We start from the raw sequence: 23,890 nt of genomic DNA, 5'->3' as shown, positions 1-23,890 counted from the left end.
AAAGGCCAGATGCCTGAAAAATAAGTTTCTCTCTTGTTCATTTTGTGTGAAGGCAGTGGATTGGGTTTCAGTGTGAACTGAAGGAAATCTCAGGAGTTATCCAAAGAATAGTTGAAGGAAGCTCACTGCATGCAATAAGTCCTCTGAAGTTTTTATCCTTACTCCCATCTCAGCCAGACAAAGCCAGGAAAAATTCCCATGAGAGAATATTTTGATTTATGCCTAAAATTGGAGTATGTTACAGCTACTCGAATTCTGAGTTAGTAACATATCTATATACTAGGAAGGTTGAGAAATAGAGAGGAGATGCATAACTATTTAAGAAAAAGAGTACCTGAACTTTGATTAGGTTATAATCTCTGCCATATCTCCCATCATATTTGCAGTTTCTTGTTGGATGACTAAATTTTATAAATGTGATAAAGTCTAGATTAAAGATATAAGAAAGTTGTGGGAATAAGTTATTTAAGAAAAAAAGATTTGCAAACCACACCCCACAGACGCTACTGCTATGTCTACATTTGTCAGCTGATAGACTGACTCTATTTTCAAATGATATGTAATTCAAACCTCAAAAAATCATAATATACTGGACTTTGAGCTAAAAAAAAAAACAGTAATCTCAGGAAGAATGACCAGGTCTCCACCCTGCCAAAGCTCACTAGCTTCATCCAACACCCATAATTGCTGCTTCACCAATGGTTCAACTTCACTGCTTACAAATCTCTGCAAATGCCTAATCAACGAAAACTAGGTATACTGTTATTTGGACGGATAAAACCAGGACTTTGTTAATGTTAGTGTAGGGAATCCTCCAATCCCTAGCCTTCTTGCTTTCTTACAGAAGCGGAAACCATGCCCCACAGACACTGCAATATCAACCACAAAGCTTGGAATTCATGGACTATGTGGTCCAAAATTTCTCAGTAGGAACACAGCAATTTAGATGTCAACATGCTCAGAAACAAAACAAATATCAGAAAGATCAACTAGCAATAAATAGCTTAGTAAACTTTCTTACAATGATTTAATGTCCTAATAGTGAGATATAACAATTAAAAAATGTTTTGCTATACTTCTTTGAAATAATTTCATTATAATTTACCTGTAAAAATATAAAATATATGATTTTATGCCTACCAAAAGGGCAGACTTTGGAATGGGTGAAATATTAGGGAAATTGGTGGAGGAAATTATACATTGATAGTGGGAAATGTAAGAGAACATGGAATGGCAGAAACAAATGTATTATGAGCTATGTAAATCATGTTCTTTAAATAAAGTAATTTAAAAAAATTGCAGAGCAATTTATGAAGGTGAATCAAGTGTTTAAGAATTGTCTACATTTCTTTATTTTTTTTTTATAAAACTACTCTATTTAACCACCATGGTTACAAAATTGTTTATTATTGAGTTTCAGTCATACAATGTGTACCAACCTTCACCAGTGCACATTTCTCACCACCAATGTCCCCAGTTTCCCTCCCACCATTCTCACCCTCCTCCCTTGCCTGCCTTTCAGTCAGGCATTTGTCTCCTCCCCCTTTTCTTTTTTGATGCTGTGGTTTGCACTATTGCTAATGAAGGGTTATCATGCACATTACTTTGTACCCTTTCAGTACCAGTTCTTGTCCAGAGTGATCAGTTCCAGCTATCATTTTTACAGTGAATAGACCATTCACTACCCTAATTGAATTCACCACTTTTTGTGGCCATCCTTCTACTATGGATTGGTACTTTTCTATCATGGATTGGTCCTCTCAATTCTCATTTCTATTCCTCTGTGTATTATTACAATACTACTTTTCATTTTTCCTATGTTCTACAAATGAGACAGCTAATTGAAATTCTATAAAATTTTCTAAAGTATATAATACACACTGAAAGAAAATTATGCATATTATATCAATGTTCAGGGTGTAAGGTCCCATTGCACTATGAGATTTGTGTGTTCCAATCTCTATTAGATAAAAACTTATTTATATGTATAGTATTTTCCCATTTTAATGTGCCTATGCAAACAAGGAACAATGCCACATGGCATTATCGGCGCATATAGGGGCCATAAGAACAAATCCAACAATCCCAATGACATGGTTCAATCATAAGCATTAAACTGAGGGACTCTTCCACCAAAATTCCTTATTGAACAGCTCACAAAGAGAAGACAAGATAAAAAGTGGGTAGAATCATCACAGTAGAAGAATATTTAGAAAGAGTTATATCTGTTAAAGAAAATACACATAAAATATTCAAAAGACTTATGTGTCCATTTTATGTCTTTTGAAACAGTTGGGGTTGTTAAATCCAATGCATGACTTTGGTCTGTGATTAGAACTGTGTAGTACTGAAGTTAAAAAGGGTAAATGTGAGGTACTGATGGTTGGGGGTGAGAGGGTTAAGAAGTAATAATGAGCTTTGTAGGGGTGGCGAAAGGGCAGAATCTGTTGGGGCAGAAGGTCAGTCTTGGTGTTAACAAATTGAAGAACTGAGGGTAATGAGGGTTTATTAAGGGGAAGATGACGAATCCCGATTGGGAGATGAGGAAGTAGAAGGGGCTCTGGTGTGGAGGAGGGGAAATATATCAGAGGGGCTGTATACATTGTATAGATGAATTGTTTATGGTTTAGGCTTAGCTGTCAGAGAGGACCACTGTATAGGAAGTCACGTCTACATATAAACTGATTTTACAGACCTATTTGATTATTATCCTCTAAATCTAGGAAATTCCATTTTTACCCCTAGAAACAGTCGAGAATTAAGAATATTTTTGGCTGTTGTTAAAAAATATAAATGTCGCGCTGGTGCTTTTGAAAATGAATACTCAGAAGAATGGGCATCCTCCATTCCATTCACCCCTGAACCAGAGAAGCTATCTATGAAACATCCAAGGTTTTTTATAACAACACCTGGAAACAATCCTCTGCCAGGGAAGACCCCACCATGGCTCTGACATCGACCTGCTCAAAAGAGACTTCCCTTAACACTAAGAAGACTTGACAACAACAACGACCTGCTTACAGGACAGGTTTCTCTGCATTGCCGTTTAATTGTGAGGCAAAAGGAGAGGATGCTTTGCACCATCCTGACTGCAATATAGGATATGCAGATTCCAGGATCTTTAATACAGAAACATAATACCAACAACAGAGACTGTGTGAAAAATAAAAGTGTATTGGCACTACAGACAATGACCTGGATTGGACAAATTAGTTTGCCTGGAGCCTAGAGTTGGTCTTATGCCAGGAAACTTCAGGGATAGGGTCTCCTTGTATTTAGGCCAAGGCTTTTCCTTTCCATGTCCCTCATATTTTGGTGGGCCTATGCAAACAATAATTACTACTCTAGCACCGATTTTACTGTGCTCCTTTGACTCTAATCCTTAAGAAAAACAACCCACTTAAACTTTTGAGGTTCACTTAAACTAATATGCATGTGCATGGAAAAAATAAAAAGTACTTTGCCTTCAATGTTTAAGGAGTTACATAAGCTTTATGTCTTTAGATTGCTTTGTGTGCTGCTAAGAAATATTATGTACTATAATCTTGATGGACAAAGTAATTGTACTTGGGTTCTGTTTTATTTTTCTTAATGTTCTTCGGCTGAAAGTTCAAAGTTAATATATCAGCAATGGGACTACTTAGAATTCTGTTTATGGGTGATTGTCCTTCCACTGTAACTTATCTTGTCCTCTTTCTTGGCATCTTTGTTCTCATAATTAAAAATAAAAATTAAAAAAAAGAAAATTATGCATATTAAGTAAAAAGATATATATAACAACCAAAATAAATTAGCATTGTTAACCAAATTCAGGTATAGATACATAATACTTTGTAGTATATACTATTATAAATTTTAACATGTAATATGTGAAATTTCTTGAAAGTTTATAAATGCTATATATTGTGACAATAATTTCACATTTCATATTTGCAACACTAACATGAAATATTTTTCTTATATTTACAGCATGTAACTTAAATATTTGAAAGACTAGATGTCCATTTGAAGACAATGCAGTTAAAGATGGCTACTCACCTAAAATTTATTCTCTCTTCTCCCTAAATATCAGAATCTAGCTTTGTTGCAAAATACTTCAGCTTAATAATATTCCATCATAAGAGGAACATAGTTGGGGCCAGTGAGGTGGGGCTAGAGGAAAGGTGTCTGCCTTGCAAGCAGTAGCCAAGGAAGGACCGTGGTTCGATCCCCCGGTGTCCCATATGGTCCCCCAAGCCAGGGGCAATTTCTCAGTGCTTAGCCTGGAGTAACCCCTGAGCATCAAAAGGGTGTGGCCAGAAAAAAAAAAGGAACACAGTTAACGCTGAGGCTGTCTTTGTGTTTAATCATAGTTAACACAATTTAAACAGAATTTATAATTAGAAAGAAAAACAACTGCAATGAGTATTCTCTTTTGGTTTATTTTTCCTGTTACCTTTCCTCTCTTCTCCGAAAAGAAGTTGGATCCATGGCAGTCATCTTGTAATCATAATTGAAAATCACAAGCGAAGAATAACAAAGAAAAGTTCAGAGAAGTCTGGGTCTTGATTAAATTTTTGACAACTGCACCAGTTTATCTAATTGTCAAAGTCCCTTACCCTTTTTTATTCAATCACAGAATTCAGATGTTTTTAAGATACAGTTACAAAAATTCTAGTTATTCATTATGGCCAATGAAAAAGTCACAACTTAAGTGCCCATCTTTTCTATTCAAAGACTTTTAAATCCAATCATATACCGGCTTTGTTTATGTATGATGTTTATAGTGCTAACTTAAAAATAGAATGCAAAAGTTGTTCATGTAGTATGATATAAATGTCATATTAGGCTCAGAAAAATACTAAAAGAGGAGAAAATAGAAATGGTCTCCGAATGACAAGATTATTACAGATTTTGGTGTCCAACAACCTTTAAGTGGATAATCAAATTGGATATAATGAAGTGGAAAATAAATTTTTGTGTATATATACAAACACAAACAGAATACTATGTATTCACAAGGAATGATAAAGTTGTTCAGTGTGCTGCAACCTGAATGGAACTTGAAATAGAAGGACAAAGACAAATACTTTATCCTCTCAGTAATCTCTGATATAGCAAATAACATGAAAAGAAAATGGAATGTGTTTTACTTGAAATTTAAGCCAAGAAATAATTACAAAATATTGAATAGGTTTTTATGTTTTATAACCTAAAGTGTATATATTCTTTCAAATATAGCAAATATAAACTTTACATTATTTTTTTCCTTAGACCTAAGGTTTAAAAATTAAATATATATACATACATATAAAACAATAATAGGATTGTAAGCCAGAGAGGTTGTACAGAGGATAGGGTGCTTTTCTGGCATGCAGCTGACCCAGGTTTGATCCCTGGCACCACAAATGATACTCAAAAACCACCAGGAGAAATCTTTAAGCACAGAACCAGGAATAAACCCAGAACACTGCAGGGTGTGGCCCCAAACCAAATAAAAACCAAATCAACAAAACAAAGAATTATCAAAACCAAACCATAAAAAAAAAAAAGAAAGCATCTGCCTTGCATACAGCTGACCTGGGTTTGATCCCAGAATCCCATATGGTACCCTGATCCTGCTTGGCATGATTTCTTAGTGCAAAGTCAAGAATAACCCCTGAGAATCAACAGATGTGGCTCTCAAAATATAAAGATAAAAAGGTTTTTTAAATTAAACTCAGTAAATATATAGATATTAAGCTCCACCCAAATAGGGTATTTATAAATTTTAACTGATGGTGGTGTTAAGTCAATGTAAGAGATGGTTTCTCCCAAAATTGTTTAAATTATGAGAGCCTAACAAGAATGATATGTACATATAATATAAAACAGAGATAGCAAATTAGATCAGTGACAAAGAAAGGTTTATTCAATATCTGATACTAGAATAATTTTTGACAATTTTAGTAAGTAATAATTACTGGGGCAATTTAATATGTATATATAATATATTGCACACCAATTAAAAACCTCAAGTAGGCCGGAGAGATAGCATGGAGGTAAGGCGTTTGCCTTTCAGAAGGACGGTGGTTCAAATCCCGGCATCCCATATGGTCCCCTGTGCCTGCCAGGGGTTATTTCTGAGCATAGAGCCAGGGTGTGAGTGCTGCCAGGTGTGACCCCCCCCCCCCAAAAAAAAAAAAACCTCAAGTAGAAGAATGTACGTCACAAATAAATGTGCTTGAAATTTAAAATGACACAAGTGATAGGGGTCAAATCGATTATACAGAAGGTAATGTGTTTGCCTTGCACCTTGCCAACTCTCTGCACCACATTTTGTCCTCTAAGCATTGACAGGAATGATCTCTGAACACAACGTCAGGAGCAAACTCTGAGCTCAGCTGAGTGTGGCCAAAATATGAACATTTTTTTTAAATGACACAAGCTCTAAATGCTAAGTAAAAAGAAAGTAAAGCAAGGAAATTCCCTTGAACTAAGAGATATAGGGTGTCTCCACCATTGAAACATACTGTCATGAGACCAGCTACAGGCTCCAGACTAATTTACCCAATACTTACTATGCCTATGCAAAAAATAAACAAAACAAAAGCAAAAAACAAACAAACAACGATTAAAAAACCTGGATACATCAGCATCCCCCCCCCTTTTTTTTCTTTTTCCTTTTTTTTTAATTTATATTTTTATCATCTTGGCAGGGGCTTGCACCGTGTTTTTTTTTTTAATAGAACATGAATCATCTTGTTCTGCCTCATATTTCTATGTCTTCCCAAAAACTGAGGAAAAAAGTGATGGTACCAGGAGCAAAACAGTCTCATAAGCTTTGAGTATAGAAATAAAAAATGATCAGAGCAGGAGCTGGAGCGGTGGTGCAGCTGTAGGGTGTTTGTGTTGCAAGCAGCTGACCTAGGACGAAGAGTGGTTCGATATCCCCGGGGTCCCATATGGTCCCCAAAGCAGTAGCTATTTCTTTTTGTTTAATAATATCTTTATTTAAATATTGTGATTACAAACATGACTGTAGTTGGGTTTCAGTCACAAAAAGAACACCACCCCCCCTTCACCAGTGCAACATTCCCACCTTCAACGCCTCCCATTTCCCTACTGAGCACAGAGCCAGGCATAACCCCTGAGGATCATTGGTTGTGGCCCAAAAACCAAAGGAAAAAAGAAAAAAGATCAGACCTAAATACCCAATCCAAAGTCAACGACAATAGAATCTAGAGACCCAAACTACAACAAGCTTTGCACGAAAGGGACTTGTTACACTAGCAGTCCAGGGGACTAAGGATAGAGGTATGGAACGCATGCTGGGAACAGTGTGGAGGGAGGTCAAAACTAATGGTAGGAATTCACTGTCACCATGTACCTTAAATATAACTGTGAAGACTTATAATTCACATTGGTCTCAATAAAAATTATTAAAAATCTGGAACTTGTAAAAAGAAAAAGAAAGCAAAGCAATACAATTTTGAATTTAAGATGGTTTTAGAGATCATGAAAATCTAACATTTGAAGTGAATGTTCAAAACTGAATGAGATCCAAGCAGATCTAAGACAAGGAAATAGAAATATGGGTATAGCTATTTATCTCGAAGTGTTATTTTCAAATTTATCCTCAATTTGCTTCCAGATTTTCCCATACTCTCAATCTTCCAGTTTTTGTTTATTAAGCTTACTTATATACTATTTTCATATCTTTTTTGCAATAAAGTGCTTTGGAGGATGACAGATTTATTTTGTATCTATCTTTATTTGTGACTTTATATCAACTTAAGTAATAAAGTTAACTTTTGCAAACATGATTTCTCTTTAGAAAATGAGAGATAATATTATTTCCTATGTCATATGACCCTTGAAGGTAATATAATAATTCAAGAAATAATTTTGAAAAGGATCAAGCTTCTTAATTGTATATGGAGAATGCATATTTTTGTGCAAAGTTATTTATTGAGCATATCTTTGTGTTTGTTGCAGACAAGAGTTGGGAAATCATGGTAACATATAAATATGTAACTGAAAAAATTGTATGGGACTTAAACCCAAAGGCATGAAAGATTTTGAGACAATTTCAATTCAGAAACTCAAAAAACTTTTAAGATTCAAAGTTTCAGAATTAGAGCATGAATGAATCCCTGGGAGGAGAAGCTCAAATGTCTGGAATAAAGGCAATGCAAAGAAGATCAAAGATTGTCAAAAAAGTAAAGTCTCCAACACTCCCCTTTGGACCATATATTGAGGAAGGCATTTGTGTAACACAAACTCTGCAGACAAAAAGGTACCTTTGCCTATATCCCTGCACCTGTCTGTGTGTGCATTTTGTTACCTTCTAGAACAATATCTAGCATCTACTTTACATCTACATTCTTCTTGGTCACTTGGTTCTCTCTCTCTCTCTCTCTCTCTCTCTCTCTCTCTCTCTCTCTCTCTGTCTCTCTCTCTCTGTCTCTCTCTCCCTCTCTCTCTTTCTAAAATATGCTTCTTTTACTTCACTATTCATCTCCTCCTGAAATTCTTTTCTGCGAGAAAAGGTGAGAACCTAGAAATCTTTTATTTTTCTTTCCTGCGAAGATCAATTTACCACTCCAGTCTGAGTTATAGGACTCCCCAAGATATTGGGTGACTGTTATGAATCACCACACCAAGTAGAATAAGTGTGGCTCAGGTGTGGTTTTCTGACTGCTTCATCGTGCTGGTGAGACAAAAAGTCTGTGCAAAGTAGGTGTTCATGGCATACTCTCATCAGTTCTAAACTTCCTAAGACACTTGTCTCTGGTGACAATTTAGGTAAAGAGAGAATCAAGAGACCCCTCTGCTTATCTTCCAGGGATTGTGTCTCTCTCCTTCCCCACTTCACAAAAGTCACTTCTTTTGGTAGAAATCTTTCTTCCCCACCTGCAATCTGTTTAGAAAAGCAATAAAATGAAGGAAGTAAAATTATTTACTATGTCTAGATTTTAGAAGAAACATGTAAAAGTGAAGGAAAATTTAAGTAGATGGTTTCTACAATATATCATAATACTTTTTGTGAATTTTGTTATGCAATCAACTTAGCTTGAACAACCATGGTGCCTGCCTTGCCTGCGCTAGCCTTGGATGGACCGCGGTTCTATCCCCCGGTTTCCCATATGGTCCCCCAAGCCAGGAGCAACTTCTGAGCACATAGCCAGGAGTAACTCCTGAGCATCACCGGGTGTAGCCCAAAAACAAAACAAACAAACAAAAAAAAAACAGCAGAGTTGAACTTGGTCTATGTGTGAAACATGTGGGGAATTTGAAAGGGGTTTTCTTAAAGACTGAGCAAGGAAAAGGAAAGAAATCTAGACAGAAAGGATAAAGTTTAAAAAGAGAAGTAATGACGGAACAGGGGTTGGGACTTCAATTATACTGAAGTGAAAAAAAGTGGTATAGCTATAAATCCAAAGCACAGTCTCAACAACACTGAACACATGAGATCAATCATCAAACTTTGTAACATGCCTGTTAATGTGACAGAGGAGAGAGGTGGTTTTGGTGTGTATAAAATAATATGGGAACACTGGTGAAGGGAGTTGGCAATGGTGGTGATATTAGTGTCAAAATATTATGTGCTAAAAAATATTATATCCTAAAACTCAGCTATTAGTAACTTTGTAAATCATGGTTCTTTAATTAAAAACAAATAAAACAAAGAATGAGTTATGGGATAGCTAAGACAATATTGTTAAAACCCTGCAGAAGTCCTGCATGATGAACAATAGTCTGCCAGGAAAGAGATGAGATGGAATGCCACAGAAACAGACTGGCATGATGCCAGGGTTTCGTCTCTGTCCCCTGTGTATGCTATGGGAAGAAACTAAAAGTTCATCTCAAAATAATAAAAAAACATTAAAATAAATAAGAGTTATAAAAAATTATAGGTGCAGCATTTTGGAAAGACTCTATGCTGTAACTTCAATCAAGGCAGATAGCAAGATTATAGGTTTAAAAGGAAATCAGAAACTTCCAATAGACACACAGAGATGATAAAGGTCTTCTTTATCAGTTAAGACCAAGTAATATGTCCTGTCTCTGCTGTGACTGATATTAATAGCCAGACTTTATTACAATATTTTATCACTAATATTTATTTGGTTAAGCTTAAATTAACTAAGAATTATCAATAGATATCTCATTTATTTTTCACAAGTTCTCTCTAAAATAGGCACTTTTAATATTTCTAAAATATAAATAAGGAAATAAGTTAAGCAGAGTTATGGTGTTTGCCAAAGCAAGCCATGATGATATAACCCATGATGATCTGAATTGTGTCATTGGTTCCCTAGGAACATTTTCAAATAGTACTCATGCTCTGTAACAAAGAAAAGCTACACTTGATAGAATTAAACAAAGAAAACTATTTAAAACCACTTCAATAAGAGAAAAACTAAATTCAATTTCAGTAAAACAAAAAGTAGAGGATTTTTAAGTGTCAGAGTAAGCTAGTGATAAAAACAAACAAACAAACAAACAAAAAAAACCCACCATTTCTGCTAATGCCTAAAGAAGACACTAGTACCAGCTAGAGCTTTCCTTTATCTTGCAAACAATTTTGGAAAAAGAAACATAAGCCCCTTTTAAAAACAAACAACACTAGGATGCTAGGCTGAAAGTTTACTAGGAACCAACTATTTTGTGGTTTGAAGAAAGGCGGTAGATTCCCAAGGTCCTTGGATTCCTACATTTCAAAAGGTAGTTTCTCAGGTCCTTAAGAAACTAGAAAAACATTCTTGAGTTCTAAAATTAAAACAAATGTGAGAGAAGCATTATATCTCAAAATGGGTCTAGAGGGCCTAGAGAGAGCCCAGAGGACCTAAAGATAGCTTAAGGGGAGGAACACTAGTTTAGCATTGAAACATCTGCTCTATTCTGCCATCACCTGTTATCCCCCAACACATGAGGTACTCCTGGACATCATTGAATGTTACCAAAGGAAACACACACACACATACACACAGAGAAAGAACTTTATTTTTAAAATTAATAATCTTTAGTAAAGACCCTAAGGAAGAACAGGGAACACTAAGATAGTAGTCACTGATTGGAAGTATAAGATGCAGTAATACTCGTTGGATTAGCCTTATGTGTCTTAACAAAAATCATAAACTTGACAAGTAAAACCATTTGAATACATTTAAGTTAAAAGTGAGCATACCAATATTGACTGTATAAAATATAATATTCATGCTCAAAGTAATTTTTTAATTTTATAGACATTATAAAGTAGCAAATAGAATATTTGAATATTGAAATAAGAATATTTATTAAGTAAATATTCTGTCAGACATTAGAAAAAATTCTTTCACACATACTCCTAAAAACAATCCTGGAAGAAAGGTGTGATTTTTATCTGTATTTTGGGGATAAGGAACAAGCTATTAAAAGATTGCACAGAAATAGTTGGTCTGAGCTTTAAGTAGAACTGACTAATTTGTTAGAACACATGAAAAGAGAAAATGTAGTATCCTTGGTTCAAAGGTATTGTTTCTAGAAGTGAATGCAGAGCATTAAACCAAAAGCAGTAGCCTTCTCAGACCAAAGTGCTGCATGTCTGCAACACATTCTGTACCCGTAAAGCTCTCCCTATTCTCATGTTTGTGCTTTCAACCTTTAGGCTATATTCCATTTCTCCAGAGTAAATTGCTAAGTGGTTAGGTCCCTGGGGTTATCTAGGGTTCTTAAGTAGTTATCAATTGACCTTTTTTAATGCCTAGAAGAAAGAAACTTTCTCACAGACAGGATTTAGATATTTAATCCCACCTGTATCACACAGCTTCTCAGTGGGATATCAAAGTATTAGAAGACTTGAAACTCCCCACTGAGTCTCTGTCTGAAAATAGTAAATGCCAGGAACAAAGAAGGTTCTAACAAAAGAAAATGGAACTAGAGTTAAATATGAATCTATGTATTGTGCATCCTTCCACAATATATTCTAATTGCAAGTGTTACTGCATCTTATTAGAACTAAACTTGAATGGCATAGTGCATTACTTAAATAACACAAGACACTAGCAATATTTGTTTAAATAAGGGAGGCTTTTGTTTAATCATTAAGAAAAAGAGAAAAATCTATGATACTACTGAGGTCACAGGCAGGAACAAGGTATATTAGTACTGAGTTAAAAAGCTGCTTTACCTCAAGTATGAAATACCACTGAAAAGCAAGTGGAAGCAAAGATAAACAGATGAGACTGCATAAAACTAAGAAGCATTTGCATCTCAAAGAAAATGGTGACTAAAATACAAAGACTCTGACAAAACAGTAAAAACTACCCAATACCCATCTGAAAAGGGCAGATAGAAATTGACAAGAAAAAAAACCGGTAAAAGATATTGGTAGATCTTAACAAGAAAAAAAAAATCTAACCCCATCCAAAATCAGAGAGTAGAAATAAACAGACATTTCCTCAAAGTAGAAATTCAGATGGCCAATCAGATGGCCAAAAACACATGAAAAAGTGTTCCACAGATTTAATCATCAGGGAGAAGCAAATCAAAGCAATGAGATTCTATCCCACACCACAGAAACTGATACACATCACAAAGAACAAGAACAACTAATGCTAGCTGGAATGCAGGAAGAAAGGTTTTATCCACTGTTGGTGGGAATATCGACTGGTCCAGTCTTTTTGGAAAACAGTATGAATATGCCTTAAAAATCTAGAAATTGGGTTCCATATGATCCAGCAATGCTACTCCTAGAATATTACCTTGGAGCAACCAAAAACAATACAGACAATTCTTCTGTATTCCTGTTCATCATAGTACTGTTCACAATAGCCAGAATCTGGAAACAAATCAGGTGCCTGAGAACAGATGAGTTGATAAACTATGGTACATCTATACAATGGAATACTACACAGCTGTTAGAAAAAACAAAGTCATAAAATTGGCTTATAAATGGATGACTATGGAGAATATGCTGAGCAAAATGAGTCAAAAGGAGAGGGATAGATATTGAATGATCACACTCATCTGTGGGATATAAAAATTTAATATGGTATGGTAATAGCATCCAGAGACACTAGAGATGAGGGCCAAGAGGACCAATCGAGGGTAGAAAGCTTGCCACAAACAGCCAAGAAGTGCAGTTAAGGCTGAGAAGGAATTATGACAATCATAGTTGGAAATGATCACTCAGGACAAGAACAGAGTGCTGAAAGAAGATAAAGTGATAGGCTTCAGACCCCTTCAGCAACATATTGAAAATCACAAATGTCTAAAAGAAAAATAAAAAAGAGAGAGTGAGATAAAAAAGAAAAATGTCTGCTCAGGGGCTGTCAAGGGAAAGGATGGGAAGGATATTTGTGGTGGGAAATAAGTATGGATAAAGGGTATGATCCACTATATCATTGTATGACTGAAAATCAAAAACAAATTTTGTAATTGTGAAATAAACAACTATTATGAATAGCCATGTAACCATGGTGTTTAAATAAAGTAATTAATTAAAAAATAATAAGAAATAAAAAGCTGCTTAGACTAAAGCATGAATAGCCTTAAAGGAAGACGGTTTTGCAGAGTACAATTCCATTATTTTGGAGTTAAGTACTATTCTGGCTATTGTTATCACTACATAATACATGATTGAAACTTAGGCCTCATTCCATTTCAAACAATGATAGAGAGTAGCATATTTGTAAGTCTTCTTGAAAGAAGTAAGTTTAAATTGTGAAAGTCCATTTTATTCCTTGGAAATATAAAACCAATACAAGACTAAACCTAGACTAAATAATGATTTCCACTGTAAACAGAGGGAAAGGTTATGCTTATAAAGTTTTATTTCACTTATGAGTAAAATAAGTAAAATCATGTCTTTCACAGTAGACAAAAGGATATTATGGAAGTGGCATCTGGTCATAAACAGTTTGATATTTTATGTCTTTTTCATTTTTAAGTAACTGTTACTTCTGAATCTAGTAGCAAAATGCTGAGAAGATTTATTATGATCATTGGGTTAAGTACGAACATTTTCTTAAAAATGCAGCAAATCTTTTTGTACTATAGTTTTTTTAAGTAGCTATACAAAGATATAATTAGTATACAACAAACTGTACACATTGGAAGTACAGAGCATAAGTTTTAGAATATGTATTTATTCATAGAAATATCAGAAAAAAAAAAACAAAAATGTTTCCTTTTCAAAATTTTCTTATGCTCCTTGGTGATTTTGTCTTTCTATGTAGCATTTCTCTCCTACACAGGTTCCCAAGCAGGCATTTGTCTGCTTTCTGCTACTTTAGATAGTTTTGAATTAACATTTTATATGGGCCAGAGAACAACAGAGTATATAAAGTATGACTCTAAGACCACTTATGGTTCAACAAGCAATGCCAGGAGTGATACCTGGCATTCTTTGAATAAGCACAATAATTTTGAGATTTATCCTCATTGTAGCATGATCAATCAGTAATACTTTTTAACTGATGAATAATGTATTCATTGAATGGATGAGTCACATTTAATTTTCTGTTCACTTGTGTAAACACTTGTGTTATTTCTAGTTTGAGTCTATTGCAACTAAAATGACTATAAATATTTGCATTAAACATTGATGGATAGATATATTTTAACATTTTTATTCATTTACTTTTTAAAATTTTATTAAAATGCCATGATTTACAGTTATTCATAGTTTAGTTTTAGATATACAATGACCCAGCACCAATTTTTCCACCAGTGTTAATATTTTTTCATCAGTGTTCCCAGGTCCCCCACCCCCCCTAGCCATCCTGCCTTCTTGGCAGGCAACATTTTTGTTTGGTTGGTAAAATTTGGGTCTCATTATTTCAGTATAGTTGACTCTATAGTTTGGATATTTAGCTCTATCAGTCCTCAACACAACCAATGTACTTGAATTCCCTTAACCCTTGCACTCAGTTACTTCTAATCTTTCTTTCTCTCCCCTCTATTTTTTCCTTCTATACTCAATACTCTATATACTCAAGGTTGAGTATCAAGCGAAGGGTAATCTAGGCAAGCCCCCTTTAAACCACTTCATTTCTTCATTCACTTATTCTAAACACCACATATAAGTGATATCATCCTGTGCTTAACTTCTTCTGCTTGCTTCATCGTACATGACATTTTCCAGCTCCATTCATGTTCCAGCATATTGCATGGTTTCATTATTCCTTAGGGTTGTCTAGGATTCTTTTGTGTCTTCATGATTTTTTATCTGTCATTGGACATCTAGGTCAACTACAAATCTTAGCTATTAAATGTGTTGCAATATATAATGGCATGATATGTGCTTTTTTTTTACTTAAACTGAGAGGTTTCTGCACCTCAAAGAAAATAGTGATGAGGCTACAAAAACTCCCACTTCACATAATGGGAGAAACTATTCACCCAGTACCAATCTGACAAGGGTTTAATATCTAAGATATGTGAGACACTGGTAGAACTCAGCAAGAAAAAAATCTAACTTCATCCAAAAAATGGGGACAAAAATGAACAGGCATTTCCTCAAAGAAGTAAAAAGGGTTTATTAAAAAGTATTCCATATTGCTTTTCATAAGAGAGATGCAAATCAAAACAACAAGGAGTTATCTCACACCAAGAAACTGGCTCACATCACAAACAAACAAACAAACAAACAAAGGACAAGAAGTGCTGGTCTAGATATGGGAAGAAAAGGCCCCTCATTCCCTGGGGAATGAAAACTGGGAAAGTAATCTGGTCCAGTCATTTTGGAAAACAATATGGATATTCTTATAAAACTAGAAATTGAGGGCCCGGAGAGATAGCACAGCAGTGTTTGCCTTGCAAGCAGCCCATCCAGGACCAAAAGGTGGTCCCATATGGTCCCCTGAGCCTGCCAGGAGCTATTTCTGAGCAGACAGCCAGGAGTAACCCCTGAGCACTGCCGGGTGTGGCCCAAAAACCAAAAAAAAAAAAAAAAAAAAAAAAAAACAACCTAAAAATTGAGCTTCCATCAATACCACTCCTAGGTATATATTCTTGAAATCCAAAATCACCATGAAGAAAAGCTCTATTCCTTCTTATACTCTCCACACAGCACTATTTACAATAGCAAGAATCTGTAAACAACCCAGGTATCTGAGAAGAGATGAATGAAAAAATAACCTATGGTACATCTATACAATGGAATACTATGCAGTTGTTAGGAAAAACAAAGTCATAAAATTTTTATATGGATGGATGTGGATGGATATGGAAGAGTATTGTGCTTAGTGAAATGAGTCAGAGGGAAAGGAATAGATGTAGAATAATATTATATAAAATATAAGAAAAATTTAGTATGATAAAAGAGAGACAGAGAAAGTAGTAAAAAAAAAGAGGAGTAAAATACAACTCCAGCCACATTCAGGGGGAGGGTAGGAGGGAAACCAGACATTAGTCAAAATGGAGCAAGGAAAGCTTCTTCAACAAGTGGTGTTGGGACAACTGGTAAACCACTTGTAAAATAGTGAACTCATACCTCCATCTAACACCATGCATATCAAATCCAAAATATTAGACCCAAAACCATAATGTATATAGAACAACACGTAGGTAAAACACTCCATGACATTGAAACTAAAGGCATCTTCGAGGAGGAAATATCACTCTACAAAAAAAATGGAAGAAAAGATAAACAGAAGGAGTTATATTAAGCTGAGAAGTTTCTGCACCTCAAAAGAAATAGTTCCTAGGATACAACAGCCACCCACAGAATGGGAAAAACTATTCACCCAATACCCATCAGAGGAGCTAATATCGAAAATATACAAGGTCCTAACAGAACTTAACAAGAAAAATTACAATTAACCCCATCAAAAAATGAGAAGAAATGAACAATTTCTCAAAATAGAAATACAAATGGCCAAAAGGCCCATGAAAACTGCTTCACGTGAAAGAATCATCAGGGAGATGCAAATAAAAACAACTATGAGGTACAATCTTATGCCACAGAGACTGGCACACATCACAAAGAACAAGAATAATTAGTGCTGGTGGGGATGTGGAGAGAAAAGAACTTTCATTCACTGCTGATGGGAATGCCATCTAGTCTAGCCCTTATGGAAAACAATATGGAGATTACTCAAAATACTGGAAACTGAGCTCCCATATGATTCAGCTATCCCACTCCTAGGGATAAAACCTAGGAACTAAAAAATGCAATACAAGAATCCCTTCCTCACACCTATATTCACAGCAGCGCTATTTAGCTAGATTCTGGAAACAACCAAAATGCCCTTCAACAGATGAATGGCTAAAGAAATTCTGGTATGTATATACAATGAAATATTATGCAGATATCAGCAGAGATGTAGTCATGAAATTTTTCTATACATGGATATAAATAGAAACTATTATGTTGAGTGAAATAAGTCAGAGGGAGAGAGAACAACTCAGAATAGTTTCACTCATCTATGGGTTTTAAGTTAAATAAAAGACATTATTGTAATAATACTCAAAGACAATAGTGATGAGTGCTAGAAGGATCTGATCATGATATGAAGCTCACCACAAAGAGTGGTAAGTGTTGTTAAGAGAATAACTACACTGACAACTATGGTGACAATATCAATGAGTGAGAAAAGTAGAATGCCTGTCTAGAATACAGGCAGGTGAGTAGGGAGAGATTGGAAACATTGGTGATGGGAATGTTGTACTGGTGAAGGGGGATGTTCTTTTTTTCTTATATACTTTATTTAAAAACCTTTATTACATACATAATTGTGTTTGGGTTTCAGTCATGTAAAGAACACCACCCATCACCAGTGCAACATTCCCATCACCTATATTCATTGCAGCACTATTTACCATAGCAAGACTCTGGAAACAACCAAGATGCCCTTCAACAGACTAATGGCTAAAGAAACTGTGGTACATATACACAATGGAATATTATGCAGCTGTCAGGAGAGATGAAGTCATGAAATTTTCCTATACATGGATGTACACGGAATCTATTATGCTGAGTGAAATAAGTCAGAGAGAGAAAAAAAACGCAGAATGGTCTCACTCATCTATGAGTTTTAAGAAAAATGAAAGACATTCTTGCAATAATAATTTTCAGACACAAAAGAGAAAAGAGCTGGAAGTAACATCTCACCTCAGGAAGCTCACCACAAAGAGTGATGAGTTTAGTTAGAGAAATAACTATATTTTGGGGAAAAAAAGAAAGAAAGAACTACATTTTGAACTGTCCTAATAATAAGAATGTATGAGGGAAATGGAAAGCCTGTCTAGAGTACAAGCGGGGGTCGGGTGGGGAAGAGGGAAATTTGGGACATTGGTGATGGGAATGTTGCACTGGTGGTGTTCTTTACATGACTGAAACCCAAACACAATCATATATGTACTCAAGGTATTTAAATAAAATTTAAAAAAAGTAAAAAAAAAAAGAATTCCTTTCTCTCCATATCCCCACCAACACTGTTTGTTCACATTTTTTGTGATGTGTGCCAATCTCTGTGGTGTGAGTTTGTACCTTATAGTTGTTTTTATTTGCATCTCCCTGATGATTAGTGATGTGGAGCATATTTTCATGTGTCTTTTGGCCATTTGTATTTCTTCTTTGTCAAAGTGTCTGTCCATTTCTTCTCCCCATTTTTTGATGGGATTAGATGTTTTTTTCTTGTAAAGTTCTGTCAGTGCCTTGTATATTTTGGAGATTAACCCCTTGTCTGATGGGTATTTGGTGAGTAGTTTCTCCACTCAGTGGGGTGCTCTTGTATCCTGGGCGCTATTTCCTTTGAGGTGCAGAAGCTACTCAGCTTAATATATTCCCATCTGTTAAACTCTGCTTTCACTTGCTTGGAGAGTGCAGTTTCCTCCTTGAAAATGGCTGTAGTCTCAATGTCCTGGAGTGTTTTGCCCACGTGTTGTTCTATATATCTTATGGTTTGGGGTCTGATATCGAGGTCCTTAATCCATTTGGATTTAATCTTCGTACGTGATGCTAACTGGGGGTCTAAGTTCAATTTTTTGCAAGTGGGTATCCAGTTGTGCCAACACGACTTGTTGAAGAGGCCTTTTTTTGCTCCATTTAGGATTTCTTGCTCTTTTATCAAAAATTAGGTGCTTGTAAGTCTGGGGAACATTCTCTGAGTATTCAAGTCTATTCCACTGATTGAGGGCTTGTCTTTATTCCAATACCATGCTGTTTTGATAACTATTGCTTTGTAGTAAAGTGTAAAGTTGGGGAAAGTAATTCCTCCCATATTCTTTTTCCCAATGATTGCTTTACTATTTTAGGGTGTTTATTATTCTAAATGAATTTCAAAAGTGCCTGATCCACTTCTTTAAAGAATGTCATGGGTATCTTTAGAGGGATCATATTAAATCTATACAATGCTTTGGGAAGTATTGCCATTTTGATGATGTTAATCCTGCCAATCCATGAGCAGGGTTTGCATTTCCGCATGTCCTCTCTTATTTCTTGGAGCAGAGTTTTATAATTTTCTTTGTATAGGTCCTTCACATCTTTAGTCAAGTTTATTTCAAGATATTTCCATTTGTGTGGCATTATTGTGAATGGGGTTGTTTTCTTAATGTCCATTTCTTCCTTATTACTATAGGTGTATACAAAGGCCATTGATTTTTGTGTGTTAGTTTTGTAGCCTGACACGTTCCTATATGAGTCTATTGTTTTTAGAAGCTTTTTGGTAGAGTCCTTAGGGTTTTCTAAGTAGAATATCATGTCATCTGCAAACAGCAAAAGCTTGACTTCTCCCTTTCCTATCTGGATTCCCTTGATATCTTTTTCTTGCCTAATCGCTATAGCGAGTGCTTCCAGTGCTATGTTGAATAGGAGTGGTGAGAGAGGACAGCCTTGACTTGTGCCAGAATTTAGAGGGAAGGCTCTTAGTTTTTCTCCATTGAGGATAATATTTGCCACTGGCTTGTGGTAGATGGCCTTAACTATATTGAGAAAGGTTCCTTCCATTCCCATTTTGCTGAGAGTTTTGATCAAGAATGGGTGTTGGACCTTATCAAATGCTTTCTATGCATCTATTAATATGAACATGTGGTTTTTATTTTTCTTGTTGTTGATGTTTTGTATTATGTTGATAGATTTACGGATGTTAAACCAGCCTTGCATTTCTGGGATGAAACCTACTTGATCGTAGTGGATCATCTTCTTAATGAAGCATTGAATCCTATTTGCCAGGATTTTGTTGAGAATCTTTGCATCTGCATTCATCAGCGATATTGGTCTGTAATTTTCTTTTTTCATAGAATTTCTGTCTGGTTTACATATTAAGGTGATGTTGGCTTCATGAAATCTATTTGGAAGTGTTCCTGTTTTTCTGATTTCATGAAAGAGTCTTGCCTGGATTGATAGTAATTGTTCTTGGAAAGTTAGAAGGAATTCATTATTGAATCCATCTGTGCCTAGGCTTTTGTTTTTGGGCAGATATTTGATTACCATTTTAATTTCATCAGTAGTGATGGGGGTGTTTAGATATGCTACATCCTCTTCATTCAACCGTGGAAGACTATAAGAATCCAAGAATTTATCCATTTCTTCTAGGTTCTCATTTTTAGTGGCATAGAGTTTATTAAAGAAGTTTCTGAATACCCTTTGAATCTCTGTCATATCAGTAGTGATCTCTCCTTTTTCATTCCTAATACGAGTTATCAAGTTTCTCTCTCTTTCGTTGTTAGCTTTGCCAGTGATCTATCAATCTTGTTTACTTTTTCGAAGAACCAACTTCTGCTTTCGTTGATCTTTCAGATTGTTTTTTGGGTTTCCACTTCATTGATTTCTTCTCTAAGCTTAGTTATTTCCTTCTGTCTCCCTATTTTTGGTTTCTTTTGTTGAGCACTTTCTAATTCTATGAGCTGTGTCACTAAGCTATTCAGGTAGGCCCCTTCTTCCTTCCTGATGTGTGCTTGCAAAGCTATAAAATTTCCTCTCAGTACTGCTTTTGCTGTGTCCCATAAGTTCTGATAGTTTTTGTCTTTATTATCTGCTGCAGACATGTTAACATTGCTAAGCAGAACCTTCGTGGGGTCTGGGAATCTTTCACAGGGAGAGAGGCATGAGCACGAATGGACAAATATGAAATATGAAAATGAAATAAATGATACCACACAAAATGCATTGTATGGGGACCCTCACCCGAAGTATGAGAGAAAAATTTACTTTTCAGTTGATGACATTTATAAGCACAAACTCTGGTATTCAAGGTGTCCTCAAAGAGCAGGAGAGCAGTACAATAGGGAAACAGGCCTTAAATTTACATATAAAAAAACTGTTCTTCAGGTGAAAAAGAATTCTGCTGGAGGGCAGTGAAAACAGAGCTGAGGATGTTTTTGGTTTAGCAATAAGCAGGTTTTCAAGAAACCAGGAGGAGAGAGACAAAGATATTTATGATGTTTATGTAGTAGCCAGAAAATAGATTTTAGGGGGGGACAGAAATAATTGTTTACCATCATAGAGCTAGACTCAGAAAAACAAAGCTGTTGGCACCAGGTTATATGAACTAGCCAGCAGGAAACTTTTGGTGGGCTTTTGGTACTGACACTTCTTTGTCTGTAGGAAAGCTGAAGCTGGATTTTTATAGTGGCCAAATTGAGAGAAAATGTAATTTTACAGCCATGTTGGAATTACCGCCAATGATCCACGCAAAGGGTCAAATGATTTACTTCGCTAAGCGGGCCTTTTGGCAAATAATTCTTTTGGAGGAAGGCACTGTACTAGGAAAGGAAAAAACCACATCTGGTGCATGCTTTCCTTAAATGGGAGGTAACAATACACCCCTTTATATATATAAAGGCAGCATTCAGAGGCTATTTCTGGCTGTGAGCTCAGAAATTGCTCCGTGCAGGCTCAATGGACCAAATGGGAAGCCAATATCCGAATTACTGTCCTGCATGCGAGGCAAACAACTTACGTCCATGCTGTTTTTTCAGCTCCATTGTCCAATTAGAAGGTAAAGAAATAAACAGTACCAAAAGATATAAAATTTATTAATCTGGCCCTAGCAAGGTAGGATTCAGAAGCTCACAGCTAAATAGGTAAAAATAATATGAGGACTAGAGTATAAGTATATACTATGAGAATTTACATATAGGCTGGTAACTGTAACATATAAAGATTGAGAATGCATCTTGACACTGAGGAATTAGATCAAATGAGTAAAGCACCTTAAGTGAGAACATTGTAAGGAGAAGAAAAAATTGGAGTAATACTAAAATCCTGTGTTCCTGCATAAGCATAGATAGTTAAAATTAGAGAGGAATTAAGCAATAGAAAATAATAGAATATATAAACAAATTTTGATAGAAAATAGAAGGGGAACTGCTGGTTTGCTGAATATTTCCATAAGCACATATACAAAAATTTTTTTTACAAATTCCAATAAATTAGACAAGACAGTAAAACTATGTTTGTAGCTGCTTTAAACAAAGGAGGCTAAACAAGAAACATATACTCAGAAGAGTTCAAGGTGGTATTTTGTTTAAGAATCTGTAAGTTCAGTCTTTAGATTTTTTTTAGAGTCTATCAGTTCAGTTTTAATGTTTATCTGTGGGTCTGATGTCATATGTATCCAGGCAGTCTCCAGGAGTTGGCAGTCATGGAGTTTCTGTAGAAGTCACAGGACAGGGGGGTTGAAATAGGCAGCTGAAATCAGCAGGGGGTTGAGGAGGTGAAGTCGGCAGGGGGTTTTTGTTGCTGAATGTGCAAGCAAAGCCTGTCTGTCTGTTCAGAGGGAGACTCATTGCAGGCAAAAACACTGTCCAGTTGGCCAGGTAGTTTCTGTGGATTTTTTCTGTAGAACTGAAAAACTTAAGTTAGAAATTAGTGGAGGCATGATAGTTGCTTACTTTTGACTGGGTTCCAGAGAAACTGTTTTTAGACCTGTATTAAATTGAGAAGGCTTTAATTATTTTCAGGAAAAGCTATATGCTTCCCTTCTACATTTATATTTTAGAAGTTTTATAAAATAAAAGATATTAGAAAAAAAGTGTGGGCAGAGAAAATCCATTCTTTGTTTTTAGGATGGTAAAGAGCTGTAGTTTCTACCTATAAGAAAGGATAAATTTTTTTATGTTACTGTGATTGCAAGGGAATGCAATTGACTGGTTTGCTTTTGCAGTGTTAATTTCTGGAAAAGATCAGATTGATTAGTGGGATTTTTGAGCAGATCAGGCCTTAGAGCTGCAAGTGTTCCTCTCCTTTGGGGGGACAAAATTTTATTTGAAATAATAACACAAAAATTAAGTAAAAGCAATAACAGTATTAATTATTGTACACTGGTTATGAAGCAAGGTAAATTTTCTATAGTTATAATATTTAAATGCATCTTATAAGCAAGTAAATAAAGTAGTGGTAGGTATAGCTACTTTTAGAGGCTAGAAATAGGAAAATAAAAGAAGCAAAACTTTTTGACATAATAGAAATTTAAGTAGAATTAGTTATACATAAGATTATAAAATAATTATTCTATACTTAAAAGAAATATTTGGTAAGAAAACTACATAATTGACATAACTGATTATATTGTATACATATTTAAATAAAGGAGAGCAAATTTATAGAAAAAATCATATAAAGAATAGGGAGAGAGAAAAAATTTTTCTTGTTATTTAAATGAAAAGTTAGTTAGCAAGCAAAATGTGAAAACTAATGTAAGTTACTAGTTAACTGGCATTCGTTTGAAGGCACACTGCCAGTCTTAGGAAAAACTTTAATGCTATGCTGGAAGAAAACACATTTGACATATATTACTGTTATTTTTTCACTATAATTATTAGGGTAAAATTGTTTGGTAAGGTTAAAGTTAGATTAGTAGATGAATAAACTTTTGTTACTTATGACCAGTTGATTATAATCAATAAGTAACTATCACTTAAGTTCCTTTAAAAATGCATACAAAACAAATACAGAAAGTAGTTGTCAGTCGCATGTTAACTTAAAATGTTATTTTCA

Source organism: Suncus etruscus, chromosome 2 (assembly GCF_024139225.1).
Source record: "Suncus etruscus isolate mSunEtr1 chromosome 2, mSunEtr1.pri.cur, whole genome shotgun sequence".
In the NCBI taxonomy this organism is placed as follows: domain Eukaryota; kingdom Metazoa; phylum Chordata; class Mammalia; order Eulipotyphla; family Soricidae; genus Suncus; species Suncus etruscus.
Note: the sequence above shows the minus strand (reverse complement) of the source record.